This window comes from Tenrec ecaudatus, chromosome 6 (assembly GCF_050624435.1).
Source record: "Tenrec ecaudatus isolate mTenEca1 chromosome 6, mTenEca1.hap1, whole genome shotgun sequence".
NCBI lineage: Eukaryota > Metazoa > Chordata > Mammalia > Afrosoricida > Tenrecidae > Tenrec > Tenrec ecaudatus.
This window is the reverse complement of record NC_134535.1, coordinates 156,875,666-156,894,911: the sequence shown is the minus strand read 5'-3', so window position 1 is coordinate 156,894,911 and position 19,246 is coordinate 156,875,666.

The window sequence follows — 19,246 nt, the reverse complement described above, 5'->3', positions numbered from 1 at the left end:
AAGGCATTATATTTAAATGAACTAAAATTAAAAACAGTGTGTAGTTAATTTCAATTTAGATTAATAGGCATGTATTATTATGCGCTGGTATTACTATGATACTCAACAAGAATATTTGATTTTAAAATGAATATAAAAGCATTCCCCTCCTAATGTTTTATACAATGCAATTTAAAAATGAATTTATTTCGCTATAACCTGACCATATATATGTTTTAGCATAATTCCGTACATACACCCCAGCTATCCCATTTATAGAATTAACTATGTATAATTTCTCAGATTTAAGTATATGCAACCATAATGTTTATAAGGCTTATAAACATTAAACATTCAGCTACACATATGTATATTATTAATATTGAAATGACCAAAAGGCAACACATTGGATATCTTGTTTTCAGTTTATGCTTTTGTTATACTTGAAGAGTCAATTTAAAAGATTTGTTTGCTTTAAAATACCTCTGTCAAGTTATCTATTAATATAATGCTTTGGCTTCCTTGATAAAGAATGATGCCATTTAAAGAAATACTAGGTCATTATGTCTTAATGACAAGCATAATTAGGAATGTCTGTCTCTAGATTTCACAAGAATAGAGAAAAAGTTGTTGTTCAGCTGAGTCAAATCATGCTTTCGACCCCATTGAAGTAATTTAAGCCCAGGCTGACCTGGACACGGACAGGTGTAATTGGCCGAGTCTCTGCAACTTCCAGGCTCGCAATTACCATAATAAGATGGTCTCAAGAGAGGTCAGAAGCTAAGGGCCAGTTTGCTGTAGCTTTGCACGACTGTCATCGGCAAGAGAACAAGGAGTCCATTCGGTCAGAAGGAGAAGCTAAATAGATGTTGGTAATTGGCATAGTGACAGGTGTGTCTGCCAGAAGCCGAGTGTCATAGACAGGAGCACTGAAAGATGAGGTAGCAAAATGAAGTCATGGGGCAAGCACGACCTCGGTGGATTTATAATTATATCATAAATGAGACTAGGGCAAGGAGCACAGGGGAGCTGTTAAAATTATCGTGTACTGGCTGTAAATACTTTAAGTGATAGAAGAATATACTTATACTAAATGAACGTCTTTAAGCAAAGCATTTAGCTAGATCATAATACCAATCTCCATGGAAGAGGATGTTCTCCCAGTTTCACTCTGGGACATGGTATTTTAGAATGAGATGGACCTTTTTAAATACATCCCTTTTGTAAGCAACAATGATGGTAACACTGAGGTCAGAGGGTGATCGATTGTCCCAGTGCATGCACTGGGTGACCTTCTCTCTCAACTTACCAACTTTGGCCTATAAGGATCTTTTAAGTAGTCTAAATCAAGAAGCCCCACAACTTCTCCTATCATTGTCACTGCCTCCATCCTTTTCAGCATGCGTCCATGTGCTTTCTATATCCTGACTTAAGCACACTTCATGAGTTAGAGGTTGAAAAATATGGAGAATTCTCCACTGGTCTTGGTACCTGCTTGCTCACTGTGATTCCACACTACTAAGCCCTTTCTTCATGATGCTCCTCTTTGAAGTGTCCCCATAATGAAGAATGATTGTTATCGATTCAGCCAGTTACAATCACCAATGAGTGTACCACTGTGACATTTCCAGGGCTACTTCCTTCAAATTATCCCTTTTTTTCTAGGAAAAGGGAAACTGGGTAGAGAAGCAGAGTGGCTCTGGCTCCTCTGCTGATTGGCTCTGCAACCCATGGGATGGTTTCATTTCTTCTAAAACACTATATATCCGGTCTCCCTACACATTACATGTAATGCATTATCTTTACTCTCAAAACCAAACTCCCTGTCATTTCTATCCATAGGGACCCTATAGGACAAGGTAGAAATGCCCTTGTGGGTTTCTGAGACTAACTCTTTATGGGAGTAGAAAGCCTCATCATTCTTACGCTCAGGGGGACTGGTGATTTTGAACTGCTGACCTTGTGGTTAGAAGCCTCATGCTTAATCACTATGTTTACTAGTAATGGAATATATGGTTTTTGAATAGAAGGTTAAATAATATAAAGCGATATCTAGATGCAGAAGAACCCCAATCCATGGATACAGACAACTATTTGTTGAATCTGTTGAATCCTGTCAAAAATATTTTTTGGCAAATTCTCTATTGAGCATGATAGTTCACAGTCTGTATGAAAGAGATGAGTGCTGAGTTTCCAGGACGTGGGATGAGTCTACCCACACTACAGGAAGTGTTAGGAACCTTGTTTGTGATTCCAGGTCAATACTTCGTGTATTAAATACCTGGTACTGTGTTAGGAGCTGAACATACAGCGATAAATAATAACTGTTCTCTTGTAAAAATGTATGTTCTTATAAAAAAGAATGGCTCCTAAATAGATAAATATTATACAGTAGGGATTTCTATCTCACTTCCCAGTCCCAAAAATATGACCTAACAGACTGCTCAAAGTATAAAACAATATCATTGATATCACAATGCAAGTAAAACTCAGAAGAGGACATAGAACAAGTGATCAAATTGCTGATATCAGATGGATCTTGGCTGAAAGAAGGGAATTCCAGGAAGATGTTTACCTGTATTCCATTGACTAAGTGCAGATCATTACAAATGATATATAACCTTGAAAAAATGGGAATTCCAGGACACTTGATTGTACTCATGCAGAACTTGTACCTGGATTAAGAAGCAGTTGTTCAAATGGATCAAGGGAATACTGCATGGTTTAAAATCAGGAAAGACGTGTGAAAGGGTTATAGTCACTAACCATAATTATTCAATTGGCGGGCTGAGCAAATAATCAGAGAATCTGGCTTATCTGAAGAAGACTGTGGTGTCAGGATTGGAGGAAGGCTTATTAACAGCCTGCTATAGGGAGATGACACAACCTTGCTTGCTGAAAGTGAGGGGGACTTGAAGCACTTGCTGATGAAGATTGAGGATTGTAGCCTTCAGCATGGGTTATAACTCAATGAAAGAAAGAGCAAAATCCTCACTACTGGGCCAATAGGTAGCATCATGACAAATGGAGAAAAGATAGAAGTTGTCAAAGATTTCGTCTTGCTTAGATCCACAATCAATGCTCATGGAAGCAGCAGTCAAGCGATCAAAAGATGAATTGCATTTGGTAAATCTGCTGCACAAGACCAAGTTAGAGTACTGGAAATCAAGGATGCTACTTTGAGGACTAAGAGAAGCATGACCCTGGCCATGGTATTTTCAATTGCCTCATGCATGTGAAAACTGTACATTGCGTAACAAAGACTGAAGATGAATCTATGCATTTCAATTGTGGTGCTAGGGAACAATACGGAAAGTACCGTGGACTGCCAGAAGAACAAACGGATCTATCATTTTGTGTAGACATATAAATAAGGAACAACGAAGGCGCAAAGAAGTGGAAGCTACTAAATGGGAGAAAGGAAGCAGTATTGTGAATAGTCTCTAAATGTATAAATGGATTCAGACTGCATCCTAATCCTTATAGGATGCCATTTAATGGTTTCAAAATGAAAAATAATTAAGATGCCAAATCATTTTGTAATTAAATTTTTTCCATGTATCATTCTTTTTTATTTCCCAACAGTTTTACAGGTACATCATTTACATATCATATAATTGTACATTTCAATCATATCAAGGGAAATTGTACAATCGATCTTAGAGCATTCCCTCCCCCCGCATAGCAAGCCCTTGGTGACTTAGTCTGTGTACTATAGACAGCCAGGAGTCGAGACTCTGCCCTTTCCAGGCACACATCCTTCATAATCCAGAAGGATCCGATTTTGAGCTCCCACTAAAGAAACTGGACATTATCTTAAGCACACCTTGTATCAGTTGAAAGGAACTGAAATACTCCCTGGTGCTTAAGGCTGGAATGTCTTTGTGTGAGAAGAAGCAAATGACGGTTATACTAAGGCTATCCATGTGGACGTCATTGGACTTGGGTACCAAGGTTTTGCTCCGAGGGTGCTCGATGAACAGCCATTCATGACGAGCTTATATTTGCTATTTTCACACGTTCTTTGCCTTTTTATGGTGGATCTTAGTCTAGCAAGCAGAATTCTGTTTGTCATTAAGCATTATTGAAAGTTATGACTTTTTTCCAATCCTCATTGTGAGAAGAGTGTCTAATCACCTAATGTGTTAATTTCTACAAATCAGCATTCCATGTGTTTTTGGACTAAAAACCTCTCCTATACATGAATACTTTCTATCTCTTGGCAGAATTTTAAATTCTATACCATTGACTAAATTAATGATATTATCAATAGAAGCACCATGTGCCTTATAGGGATAATTTGTATTGTTCTCTAATAAAATAATGATATCTGTAAAGTGAAGTAGGTAACTATACACACCAGAAGCAGGTGAGTAGATTTTGAGCTTGCACTTAGATGTAGGCCAAATATAAGAAAAATTTTTATGATATGGTCAGCTCAATACTTGCTCTCACTAAGAGCTCACTAAAGATATGGGTGCTTTAGCAAAGGGTGGTGAAGAAAACAAGTGGTACCTGGCTATAAAGAATAGCATGTGTGATCTTAAATGTTCGTCCTAAAAGAAGCAGCCATCTAAGTGAGGCGTCGACTAAGACTACAAAGAAGAAACACCTAAGCCTATATAATCCAAGGGTTTTATAAAATAAAAATCCCAATTCAGAGGAGGGCATAGTATTAGAGTTTTAGTTCTGAGCACCCAGTTTATTGAAGGCTGTGGACAACAGTGAAAGCCTAAGATCCATGAGCAGGGTTCCCCATGGGGATTAAACCTTGTGAATCCTCTTAGACTATTCGTCAGGAATGGGAAAGTCCTTGTTATCAGATAGAACCCATTCTAGGACGAATCACTGGAGTTATTGTTGGGTTACAATATGACACCCAGTGTGAAGGGAGACATCGGTCAGCATAAGACATGAAAAAATAATCATAATTTCTAAATTATCAAGGGTTCATGAGGGTGGGAGGGTGGAGAAAGAAGGGAAATGATGAGAAGCTGATACCAAGGGCTCCAATAGAAAGAAAAATGTTTTGAGAATGATGATGGCAACAAATGTACAAATGTGCTTGACACAATGGATGGATGGATGGATTGTGATAAGAGTTGGACGAGCCCCCAATAAAATGATTTAAAAACAAACAAAAGAAACACAATATGACAAACTGTCACATGATCTGCCCTTCGATTCAGTGTATACTTGTTCCAGTTTCTTAGTTTCCTGCTTTTTTTTGGATTGATGTTTTTCTGTTTTCTGCTGTAATTGTTGCCGAGTTAATCGCTTGTTTTGTTTGGATTTTGTATGCTTTCCTGTATAAAAAATGCAGGAGAGGTCAAGCTATAGAGACAGAAAGTGGATCAATAGTTTCCTGGGGGCAAGGCGGGGTGGGGGGCGGTATTGGCAAAAAAACAGAGAGTGAACGAGTACAGAAGAAGAAATATCCTGACCTTTATTGATGCGATGATTACATACTTCTTTCGAATAAGATCAAACCATTGAAATGTATGATATGGGAATTCTATGTCAATTAAACTGCTAAAAATTCAGGGTGCCAAGCTGGATTTATGTGTTTTTGTAGGTCACTCGGTGTATGGCACCAGATTTAGAAAGTCAAACAACAGCAGTGGCAATAACAAGTCCCCGAAACATGATGCCCAGCTAGATTTGATTTTCAGCTAAATAAGAAATGATGTTTAAGGATCATCTTGTGAACAATGGGGATTCGGGAACACCTGCTTGTTTTTATGCCAAACCTATATATAGACCCAAAGGCAGTTATGTGAACAGAACAAGGGGACACAATCTGGTTGAAAATCAAAAATCAAAAATGTTTACCAGAAGCAAATGACGGTTATACTAAGGCTATCCATGTGGAGAGAGGAGAGAGGAGGAGAGAGGAGAGAGGAGGAGAGAGGAGAGAGGAGGGGGAGAGGGAGGTGGAGGAAGGGAGAGAGGAGAGAGGGTGGGAGAGAGAAGGGGGGAGGGAGGGAGAGGGAGAGGGAGAGGAGAGGAGACTGTGCCCGACCCAGAGGCATGCAGGACCAGAGGGGAGCAGGGCGGGGTCCTGAAAGTCCAGCCTTTTTTTGGCCCTTATGCTGGGAGGCGTGATCCACAGTAATGGTTGATCCCATTGCCTGAATTAAGCCCACGTGGCCTAGATTGGGGCCCACCCAGGTGTACCACCTTCCTGGCTTCCAGGGCCTGGATTTTCACGTGTCCTTTAAACTTTATGGTTGGCTGGGCCGGCCTGATTCTCTGCAGCAACCTCCTGTAGGAGGCACCTTTGGCACGGAGAGCAGCACCCACCTATCCGGCTACCTACCGCCATCATGAGTTTACACTAAGCATCTTTTTTATCTGGCATTTCATGATTGCCCTAATGATAAAACATATACCTCTATTGTCATTATGCGTTGGAACCAACAGAGTAGTACCTAACAACAGCAGCAATAGCATGGGATATCGATACAGTACTACAATTCATCTTTAAAAAAATCTGAAATTCTGATTTGCTTGGGAGGTCTTGAGAATTCTTAGTGGGGTCGTAAGTTATGCGTTGAGCTGCTAATTGCAAGGTTAGCAGTTTGAAACCACCACCTCCTCCAGGGGGAAGGCAAGGCTTTCTACTCTGTAAAGGGTTCCACTGCTGTAAATGCACAGGGGCGTTCCGCCCTGACCTTTAGGGTCACTATGGGAGAATTAGCACTGGAAGTGTGGAACCTAGTTAAGAAGCTGAGGAACGGCATAAATTACCGTAGGGAATATGGGCTGCGATGAGGAAATGGAGACTCAGCCAAATGAAGGGACTTTCCAAAGGGCCCCGCTAGACAGACAGACTCCCATCTGATGCATGGTCTGACTTGGAAAACCATTCTTTGATCCACTCCACTCCAGGGTGGGGGAGGGGATTATGCATTCTCTGTTTTCTCATTAAAATTACAGAGCTCAATGGGCCTAAGGATTAAGAGTAAGAGGTTCCAAAGCCTGTTCTCCCCCAGTCACTATGAGTCAGAATCAACTGCAAGACAGTGCCTTTTTTGGTTTGTTTTTTAAGAGTTTGGTATGTTCTTTATATATGTAATGCCATTTACTTTCACGTCTACCATATTAGGTGTATTCTATCATCCTCGGTTTACAGAGGAGAAAATTGACACATAAATAGTCTCCAAGTAAGCAAGCTGTGGAGTTTTCAGAAGCAACTAATGAACACCCATCAAGATGGTGTCTGGGTTTGCAGAGATGGGAATGAAAAAAAAATTAGGATTCTCAATAATGGTCCTTAAACTTAAAATTAATTATGGGAACATATTCCAAATGTGTAGAGACAACGAAAATATTTGAAAGATAATTTGCTAACTGTGTGAATTTAAGTTGGGTACTTAAAAAAGACTTTCACAACCTTTGAAGAGGAGACAGCATGAGCATCATATACCAACAAGTTCTTCATAAGTGTTGGAACATCGTTTGTGAGTAATATGTTTTATCTCGATGGTAACTTCCTACAAATGTGCCCATTACTAAAATCATAATTTAAGATAGCTATTTCTACTAAGTATTAAATTATAACTAGATAATTAGGACAATTTGGGCTATGAAGTGATTCAGTCAATGTTTATGATATATATAACATCCATTAATATAATTTTTCACCGCAGTTTATTCTGTAGCACTTTCTCTAATATGGTGCTTGTTTCAGTGATCCTTTCTTTTTGGATCTCATCCATTGGGATTTAGTTCTTGAGTACAAAATGATCTCATTAAATATAGTCTTTACTAGCTAAGATGTCTCGTATTATGCAACCTTGGAATAGGATAATATATATATATATATAAAGACATCAGTGCTGTGTAGCTTTGATCTCATTTCCCTTGTAATAAGAGAAAGTAACTAGATCAAGATACCATAAAACCACAGACCAAGATCTAATTATAAGAACGGACCCATACGGTCAATTTATATACATTTTGCGAACTGAAAAATTAAAAATTTTAATTTAGCTAGGCAACTAATTTGCCCAGGCAGTGTACAATGCAATGATACAGACAGAGACTAAAGCTACCTAGGATGAAAGTAAAGAAACTTTTGATCTTACTTCAAATAGCTTCATTTCCCAACACCTCATTTTATTATTTTTTATTTTAAGATTCTAATAATTCAAAATTTCCTCAATAAATAATATTTAGGCATAATATAGTTCACAAAGATTATAGTCTACACTCTGTTTGATAAGTAGTTTCTGGGATCTGAAAATTTGGAGGTGGCATCTAAGGTTCAGCTATCCGTTTATTTGCAAATAAAAGAAAAGGGGGAAGAAAACCAAACAGTCATTGGAAAAATAAGTACATAGGGCTAACGACAGTCAACATGAACCACAGCCCCATTAATCCTGAGACCAGAAGAACTAGATGGTGCCCAACTATCACTAATGGCCCTTGTGATTTAGACCAAAAATAGTTGGCACCTGATTCAGAACAAAATAGCAAAAAGAACTTAAATTCTTTAAAATGTGCCAATTGTCTAGACTGGTGATGACTCGCAGAAACTATTGCCCTGAGATACTTTTAAACTTTGGACCAATGCTACCTCCTGAGGATAACTTTTAGCTAAAAAACTGATTGGATCATAAGATAAAGAATATTATTAGCAGATAATGGATTTCTTAGAAAAAATCTGTGTGAGACCAAATGGGCAACAATTACTTTAATGTAAAGAGGAAAGGACAAGAGGACAGGGAAACCAATTAAGGGAAACCAAATATCCAGGAGGGATTTGATGAGAATAGCAAAATGTTCTGAAAATATTATCAATGTCTCTGAACAGTATGTGTAGTAATTGCTAAATGGAAATCTAATCTACTGTGTAAACTTTCTTTTTGGTGTAAACCAAAAAACACAACAAAATATTAAGGAAAAATAGTGAATGAAGAGTAAAAAAAAAATAAAGCCAAAGAGATAAAGCAAGAACTACTGTGTTGTTTTATTGTATGTGAGAGTAAGCTGTGAACCTTAGTTCCAAAAGGCTAGTGGGTCTGTGTTATTTTAAGCTTAGTTGCAAATAGGTGTAATTTAATAAGACCGTTTGTTTCTAGTTTCCCCGGATATTGGACTCCTGGCTTTTCCCTTCCCTGAACAAATTCAGAGGCCAAACCCAGACCAAATTTGGAGGACACGTCTTGGTAATATAAATATGAGCTGTTGGGCAATGTTCAGAATGGAGTGTGAAGTTCACAATCGTTCCTTCTGGCTTTTCATTTCTTCATCCTTGGACAGGCCATTGATTGGAACATTTTATGCTGTCTTACATTCAGTTTCTCAGTTCAAGTGCCAATTATCTGGAAAAAAGGTGGTTGATTCCATCAATATCAGAGTTTTTATTTGGGTTTGCTAAGGCATTGTTATTAATGTAAATTAACTTTTCTAAAGTTAAAGCCAGGGCAGCAACTTTATTATGCTCAGTGGAACAGTTTGCTGTGCAACTGGAGGCGCTCTCTCCAAACGCTCTGCCATTGAGTTGATGCCAACTCATAGCACACACACTAGAGGAGTAGAAAGAGCCCTCATTCCATGGACATGCTGGTGGTTTTGAACGATTGACCTTGCAGCCCACTGTGGAGCTACTATACACTATACACCAACATTCCCTCACTGGGAGGCTAGGTACTATTATTTAAGATACGGTTAAGGGGTTCTTAATAGTAGCATTTCAAGAGCCCAACATATTCCAGTCTCCAGCTTGATATCCTGAACACTAGGCAAGGGCAAGATGAGACTGAAAACCGTAAACATAAAGCCTTTAGTCACTTTCCACTTTTCTCTCCTCTTTTCTATGTCTCACTGGTACGTGAAACATTGTTCTACTTTTATATGCACCAGTGGTATGGATGCCCATGCTATATATGGATTATCAAAAAAAAGCTTTTATTCTCCACATTTCCCCAAACTACTAGAATTTGAAAGATATGGTCAATGAGGTGGTTCTGAGTATTAAAATGATTTTATAGCAGTGCCAGGCAATGGATCACCTTTGTAGATAATTTCTTTTAAAAGACTACTTAGAAGCTGATACCAAGGGCTCAAGTAGAAAGCAAATGTTTTGAGAATGATGAGGACAACAAATGTACAAATGTGCTTGACACAATGGATGGATGCACGGCCTGTGACAAGAGTTGTACAAGCCGCCATTAAAATGATACTCAAAAAAGATAAAACTATTAATAGATTTTTGGCATATACTTCACATTTCATACAACTTATCATGTAATCTTATTAAGTTTTGTGCAATGATTAACACAATCAACAGAACATTTTCTTCTCATACGTATTGTTAGCTCTCCACTCCCATATCCATCCACTTTTACCATGTCCTGTATCCAACTACCATATCTGCAAAAAAAAAAAAAAGCAAGTTCACTGCCATCAGTTGTCAACTCACTACCCTAGGGGACAGAGGAGAACTTCCCTGGGGGTTTTCAAAGCTGAAACTCTTTGGAGGAGTAGAAAGTCTTCTCTTTCTGCTATGAAGTGGCTGGTGGTTTCAAACTGCTGATGTTTGAGTGGGCAGCCCAAAATCATAACCATTGTACCACCAGGGCTCCATGATCTATAGATGTGCTTGACTCCTTATTGTTTGTGGTGCAAGGGTTTCTTTTTAAAATGTGTTCAGTCCCTAGTTCTGGTTAGCAATGAAGGCATCACGCTCATTTTCTATACACACTTTCTCAAAACAAAGATCAACTTGTACACTGAGGTAAGGTAACTTTGGTACTTGATGAGATGGAATGATGGGAGACGAGGGTCTTTTTCTTTTTCACTGCCGTTCTACTTTAATAAGTACGATGTCTTTTTTTCAGTAACTGTATCTTCTGAAAACATGCGAATAAGACAATGTCTTGTCATTCTCACTTCTAAGGAGGATCTTGGATGTACTTCTTCCAAGACAGATTTGTTTGTTCTGGCAGACCATAGTAATTTCATGCAAATAAATCAACTCTTCTTTTGTCTTCCTAATTCAATTTTCTCGTGCATAAAAGGTTGATTGAAAATATTATGGCTTGGGTCAGGCACACCTGAGTCTTCGAAGAGACATCCTTGTGCTTTAACACTTTAAAGAGATCTTGTCCAACAGATTTACTCAATGTAATTGTCCTTGGGTGTCTTGACTGCTCTTTCCATTAGCAAAAAGGTCAATTAAAAGGAAAAGAAAAAAGGATAAAATTAAAGTGGATATCAGAAAAAGAAAGAGGTTTACATCATTTTATGGATTATGCAAAGAATTATCTGTATTTTGAGCAAATCATAAGAGCAGCTGGACTGTATGAAAAAGAGCTCACCATCAGAATGGGAGGAAGGCTAATTAACAACCTGAAACATGCAGATGACTCAACTTTGCTTGCTAAAAATAAGGACTTGAAACATTTGCTGATTAAGATCAAAGACTGAAGTCTTTATAACCTAATGCAAAGAAAATAAAAATCCTCACAACTGGACTGATAGACAAACAATATCATGAATGACAGAGAACATATTGAAATTTTGAAGAATTTCATTGCACTTGGACCCCAAATCAACCCCATAGAAACAACAGCCAAAAAATCAGACAGCATATTGCATTGGGACAATGTTACACAAGACCACTTTCAAGTATTGAAGAGAAAAGAGGTCTCTTTAAAGACTAAGGTGAGCCTGGCAGATCTTTGGAATTTTCAATTGCCTCATATGCATATAAATACTGCGTAATGAATAAGAAAAACAGAAGAAGAATTGACGCATTTCCGTTATGGCATTGGTAAAGAATATTGAAAGTACCAAGGACAAGAATAACAAATGCAACTTGGGAGCATCCCAAGGACGGTGAGGCTTAGTTACACGAACTTTGGACATGGTATCAGGATGAATCCTTTCCAGAGGAAGAACAAAGTAAAAGGCCAGCAAAAAAATTGGATTACACAAGGACTCCCACAATGAGTGGGTTCAGACACAGGGTGGGCGGGACTTGTTTCCTTCATTGATCACTGTAAGTCAGAAGAGACTCAAGGGCCCCTGACAGTGTCAGGAATCTGAGTTTGCTGTCTCATATTCTTTTTGTTTTTTCTCTCTCTTTCTTTCTTTCTTTCTTTCATGTTTTATTGAGAGCCCTTACAGAGACCATAACATTCCATCCTTCAGTCACATCCAGCAGTATTATACAATTGCTACCACAAATGATCTCAAAACATTTTCTTGCTTCTTGAACTCCTTGATGTCAGCTTTGCTTTGTTAACTCCCTTCCTCTCCTTACCTCCCAGAACCCTTCCTTTTTTTTCCTATAACAGTTTTTAACCCTCCCCCCTGCCCCCATATCTTGCACAATCCTACCTATCCCTTCACATGCAATTCTGTGGTTCGAGCCCATCTAGTGGGCTATACAGTCATCAATGTGACCAACTCCCTATTTCCTCCACTCCTCCCCCCACCCCCTCTTCCTGTACCCTCAGGGAACTATTTCTCCTTTTACTGTTTCTGAAGAGTTATCTCTCTCGATTACATGTGCTGAATGATCTTAAATACACAGATGAACATATGCATTTAACATGATTAATGAGGTAAAAACAATAAAAGTTATAATAAGGGAGGAAATATTATGTGGTTCATCAGTGCCATACTGCACCCTGGATTTATCATCCCTTCCATGTAGCCCTTATGTGAAGGACTGTCCAATTATCTTACAGGTGGGTTTGGGGTCACTACATCCATGCCTCTTCACAGCAATTTGATTGCTTGCTTTTGAACTTCCGATACCTCTTCCTGTTGACACCCCATGATCACACAGGCTGGTGTGCCTCTTCCATGTAGGCTTTGTTGCTTCCTCGCTAGATGACTGCTTGTTTAACTTTAAGACCTTTAAGACCACAGATGCTATATTTATAAATGTGACTGACCACTACAGAAAGAAATGGACTTCTTAGGCTGCCTTTACCCTTGTCATATATGAAACTGAGTTTGATCATACTTGTTAGGAGCCACTGAGTCAGTTCTGACTCACAGTAACCTGAGGTAGAACAGAACGCCACTGGTCTTGCACCAGTCTCACCGTTGTTATGTTTGAGCTCATCATTGCCTCTATGAGGTCAATCCAGCTTGTTGAGGGTCTTCTTCTGCTTTAAGACCTTCCACTTTATCAAGAATTATGTCCTTTTTAAGGGACCGGTCCCTTCTCAAAACATATTCAAAATACATTCGCTAAGCTCATTTTACTTTCTAATGAGCATTCTGGCTGCATCTCTTTCAAGAGAGATTTGCTAGTTTTTCTAGCAATTCATGACATATCCAGAATTACATCCTTTTTTAAGGACTGGTCTCTTCTAACATATTCAAAATACGAATACTTGAGAGTAAGCTTCATGATTCCATTTTCTAAAGAGCATTCTGACTGCATCTCTTTCAAGAGAGATTTGTTAGTTCTTCTGGCAATCTATGACATATTCAACACCATAATTCAGATATATCCATTATTTGCTCTTTATGTGATCCTTCCACAATTTATGTGCATCTTTTAATGTTTTTGCATGACATCTGGCAAGGAATACTTGGCAAGAGATAGTTCTGATTTTAGTTGATCTTAACTTGGCCCGTGATTATCATGGTTTGTCATGCATTCGTTGCTGAATTAAAATGGGAACTATTTCAATAGATTAAGAACAGCAACAAAGTGGTATTTTCTAAACACAAATGATACTGGCTTTAAGTGAAGGGGATTTCCATGAACAGACACTTTTTCATTTCTCTAATTCCCTAAGAATTGCTTTCCCAATCAGGAATAGTGACGTCCCATTGACAGACACTGATGAATGGTGAGCAGGAGATCACAATATGTCTCAGAAGGAACAAAGCCAGAGCTTCACACCCAGGGGAGGGGCTCTGTGTATCTGAAGATTGCCCAGGTGCCGTCGGGCTTATTTGAGGATCAGAGGTTTTTGTTTTGTTTTTAACGTGTTCTTCAGCTATGCCACATCCCTGTGGTTTCATGACTATTCTTATTACAAGGATTTGATTGAAAATGTTCACATTAGATTAGGCCTGAAGCTGGGACCTGACATCTGGTGGTATATTTTATCTTCCCGTCTTTGTATTACCGGTGAAGAGCTGCTCTCTGCAAACTTTCAATAAACTAACTAGTATCCTTTCCCAGCTTAAGTAATTCACCTGAGTATTTTTCAATGCTTTTTTTTCCTTCTATGACATATTTCAGTCAAAAAGAAATGTAAACAATTACCTTCTGGGGGGGAAATGTCATCTTGGAATATTCTCCCTCTGAACTTCTAGAATCTATCAGATTAAAGAAATCTAAGTGGTTTCATTTGTCTTTGAAATATATGACTAGGTGTTTTGGTAAGAAATAAGGAGGCTTTATTAAAGGAACCATGGTCGTTCAGTTTCTTGAAGCTTGGACTTCTCTTTGTGGAGTGCAATGCCTACTACGGAAATGCAAACTCACAAAGATTTTCTTTTTAATAATTCAACTCACTGGTGGAGTTGAGGATTTAAGGGAAATAGCTCCATATATTCTCTGAGTGATTTCAACATCTTATAGTCAAGAAACGAAGCATGCAGTTATTTATCAATAATTTATGTATTTAGCTTCAAAGAATAATTGGGTTAAATTTCATACTTGTGGTATTTTGCTTGATAACAGAGGAGATCATGCCCTTAGGGGGCAATTGGCATGAGGATGATTTTTGCGTTTTTCACTCACCGGTTCCCTTCTCTTGTTAAAACAGACAAGGCTCATTAAGGCTCTTTCATTCATAGGCGGAGCATTAAAGAGGTGAGATGCACATTGCCAGAGGGATACTTAGATCCCAAACTGGCTGGCTTTTCAACAAGTTAAACCAATGAAATAATGGATATGAAAACCCTTTGGAATTATGCAGTTTTAAATAAGTGTCAGATAGTATTTATCATCATTGTCAACCTTATCAACTGATGTTTTTCATGAAAAATCTACCTAGACAAATATGCTTTCAATCAGAAAATACTACCCCATTGTCAACCTTATCAACTGATGTTTTTCATGATAAATTTCCCTAGACAAATATTCACTTCTTTCTTTTCCTTGTCATTAAACTACTGTCCTACATTGAGTAGAAAGTCAGTGTAGAAAATTTAATGTAGTTATCGATCCAAGCTTAGACAAGGAAAGGAACCCCTTACCCACCCGACCCCCCACAAAAAAAACACAAAAACATAGCCACAGGAATAATTACTATGGATGATGTTCATTAATTCAATATTGAAATAAGACATGACTTTTCCGATGGAATTAAGAGAATTCATTTATCTTCCCCACTATGAATGAGAAATGCCTTAGGATATAACTATTCTTGACAAGCAAATAACCCTTTCTCCAAATATAATGAGGTGTGATCCTATATTGTGCGGCATTTTACCATTGAATCAAACCAAAAAACTTGGTGTTGCCTCAGAAGAACCTGTCTAGTTCCATTTCTACAACGATGCAAATATGCAAATATGTATTTACTCAAGGGAAAAGAATGATAAAAGAATGATGATAAAAAGAATGCTCGTATTATATTCTTTATGATTGCATTCACATTTAAAGTTGTGTATATTGAGGATCATCATGTGCCTGTCAGCTTGTCACTCTGCGGTGGCTTGTGGGTTGCTGTAATGCTGGAAGCTATGTCATTGGTGTTTCAAGTACCAGCAGGCTCACCCAAAGTGAACAGGAGTCAGCAGAGCTTCCAAAATGAGAACAGACTACGAAGAAAGAATTGGCTACTCATGTCGGAGGAATCAGCCACTAAAAATGTTGTGGCTAGCACAGAAGCATCGTCAGATAGTGAAGGCCTAATGAACAGAAGAACATTGTTAAATAGTTCCAAAAGTGGGGCCTGCATGGTAGAAAGCGCTAAAAATGTGAGTGAGGAAAAGCTGCCTTTGTAACCTGAAGTCAACCATCATAACGTACGTGGAGCACAGCCTGTGGGAGCACAGCCTGTGGGAGCACAGCCTGTGGGACCTTCCTTTGCTGAGGGAGGACTACTCAAAATGTGAAAAACAGTTTCAAAATTCTACCAACAATTGAAACTTGGAATGTATAAAGTATGACTCCAGGAAAATTGGAAGTAATCAGCAATTAAAGTGAACACATAAATATCGGTATCCAAGGCAATAATAAGCGGAAATGGACTGGTAGCAGCCATTTTGAATGAGAAAATCATGTGTTTTATAATGTTGGGGATGACACAATCAAGAAGAATGGTGTTGATTTCCTCATCGAGACATTTCAAGATCTATCAGTGATAGGATTATATCTAGTTATGGACAAGGAAAACCAATTAATATTATAATTATTCAAATGTATCCACCCACCACTAAAGCTAGTGATAAAGAATTTGAAGAATTCTTCAATTTGAAGGTAATCAAACATGTAAGCAAGATGCATGGAAAATTATTGGCAATGGAAATGCAAAATTTGGGAACAGAGAGGAAGGAATAGTAGTTGGAAAATAGTAGTTGGAAATTTTTATCAGTTGCTGATAGAAATGAAGGTGGAAATTGCATAATAGAATTTTGCAAGGCCAATGACTTATTCATAGTAAATACCTTTTTTTCCCCAACAACACAGTGAGTACACAAATGGCATTCTTTAAATGAAATCCATAGAAATCAAGTTGACTCTCTGTGGGAAGAGACGTTCCATATCAGCAGCTCAACCTCGGGCAAGGGCTGATTGTGGAACGATGCACCAATTAACTATATGTAAGTTCAGGTTGAAGCTGAAGAAAATTAAAACAAGCCCCCAAGAGCCAAATACAAGCCCGAGTCTATCTCACCTGAGTTGTGAGAACATCTCAAGAATAAATTTGACACTAATGACAGAAAACGTGATGAAGAAAGCGAAGGTCTTTATGAAAACAGAGAAGAATTAAAAGAGCAAAGTGAATGTCAGAAGAGATTCAGAAACTTACTCTTAATTGTAGAGTAGTTACGGCAAATGGAAGAGAAGATGAAGTCAAAGAGCTGATTAGACTGTTTCAAAGTGTAGCTCAAGAAGACAAAATAAGTATAATGAATATGGAAAACCTAAATGTAGAAAACCAAAAAAAAAAAAACCACACATGCTAATCTTATCTTAGACGGAAAGAAGTGGAGAAAAGCATTGGAGCACTTCAAGTTGCAATATTGAACGAATCCGTAGGCAAAATATTGACTGATGCAGGAAGCATCAAAAGAGGACGGAAGGAACATAAACGTCACTGTCCCCAAAAAACGAATCACTTTCCACCATTTCAGGAGGTCGCATGAGTAAGAGCCATTGGTACTGTTGGAGGAAAGCTGCACTTAAAGCATGAGCCAAAAACAAGGCTCCAGGAACTGATGGAATATCATTTGAAATGTTTCAGCAAGCGATGAAGCACTGGACACATAAACTCTTCTATGCCAGGAAATGTGGAAGACAGCCACTTGCCCTCCTGACTGGAATATATCCATATTTGTACCCATTCCAAAGAATGGTGACCAGCAGAATGCTCAAATTATAGCACAATAGCATCAACATCATATGCAAGTAAAATTTTGTTGAAGATCATCCAACAACAGTGACAGGAATACATTGATAGGAAGGTGCCAGATGAAGAAGAGGAGGTGGAATAAAGTTTATCATTGTTGATGCCAGAAGGGCCTTGGCGGAAAGTAGAGAATAACTGAAAGGTGTTTGCTTCTGTTCTTTGAATATGCCAACGCATTCAACTGTATGGATCTTAACAAACTATGGACAGCCTTGAGAAGAATGGGAATTCCAGAACACTTCATTGTACTCATGCAGAACTTATACATGGATCAAGAGGCAGTTGTGGGAATTGAACCAAAGAATGTGGCATGTTTTAAAATTAGAAGTGTGCATTAAGACTATATACTCTCATCATGCTTACTCAATCTGTATGCTGAGAAAAATAATAAAAGAGCTAGTTATATGAAGAAAAATGAGGAATCAGGATTGGAGCAAGGCTTATTAACAACCCGTGATATGCAGGTGATACAACCTTGCTTGCTGAGAGTACAGAGGACTTGAAGACTTTGCTGATGAAGTTCAAGGATTATAGTCTTTGATATGATTTCAGCTCAGTGTAAAGGAGACCAGAGTCCGCACAATTGGAACAATAGGTAATATCATGATATGTGAAGAGAAGATTGAAGTTGTCAAGGATTTTGTCTTGCTCACATCCACAATCAATGCTCATGGAAGCAGTGGTCAAGAGATCAGAGAACACATTGCCTAGAGGAAGTCTACTGTCGCACTAGAACTGCACATGACCACTTTCAAGTGTTGAAAATCAAGGATGTCACAAGAACTAAGATTGCTCCTGACTTAATCCATCTCTCACTGCCATTGAGTCCAGGCCATCTTTCGCGAAGAATTAAAAAGATAGGAGAGAAAGAAAAGACCAAAGTGGATGTCAGAGAAACTCTGAAGCTTGCTTTGAATCAATGAGTAGCTAAAACAAATGGAATAAAGGATGATGTCAAGGAACTGAAAAGAAAACTTTAAAGGGCAGCTCAGGAAGAAAAATCCAAATACTATAACAAAAAGGACCTAAAATTAGAAGGCCAAGAGAAAAGATCATGCTCAGCATATGCGGAAGTGAAAGAACTCAAAAAAAAATTCAAGCCTCAAATTACAATTTTGAAAAGTTCTATAGGCAAAATATTGAATGATAAAGGAAGCAGCAAGAGAGGATGGAATCTTCCAGAGAGCCTCTCTTAATTCCAGATTTGAATTGCTAATGTTGTTAGTTGTCATCCAAATGTTGGCATTCCTAAGTAACTTCACAAACATTAGTATGTTCATTTCCAGAATTGTAGTCACTGTCTCTTGAGTGACATCCAACCAAGGGGACTCATCTTGGACTATTATATTAGATAGTGTTCTGTTATGATATTTTCATTCGGTGCTTTTCAGCAGTACTGTCACTGGGCCCCTTTCAGACTGTTTTAGTCTGAAAACTCTACTGAAACATGCCTATCATGGGTAATTCTGCTTGTATTTGAAATCCCAATGGCATAGTTTCTAACATCACATCAAGGAACCTGCAAACCATCGCAGTAGGATAAACACATAAGCAGATAGTAGAATTTTAATTAGGAGGCCTTTTCAAATATTCCAGTTGAACTCTGCTTTTTCCATAACCGAGTGCTAGCCACATCACAAGCATTTGTCTAGTCACTGTATGAAGCTACATCAAAGAATATTGCTAGTTGGGGTTCAGTT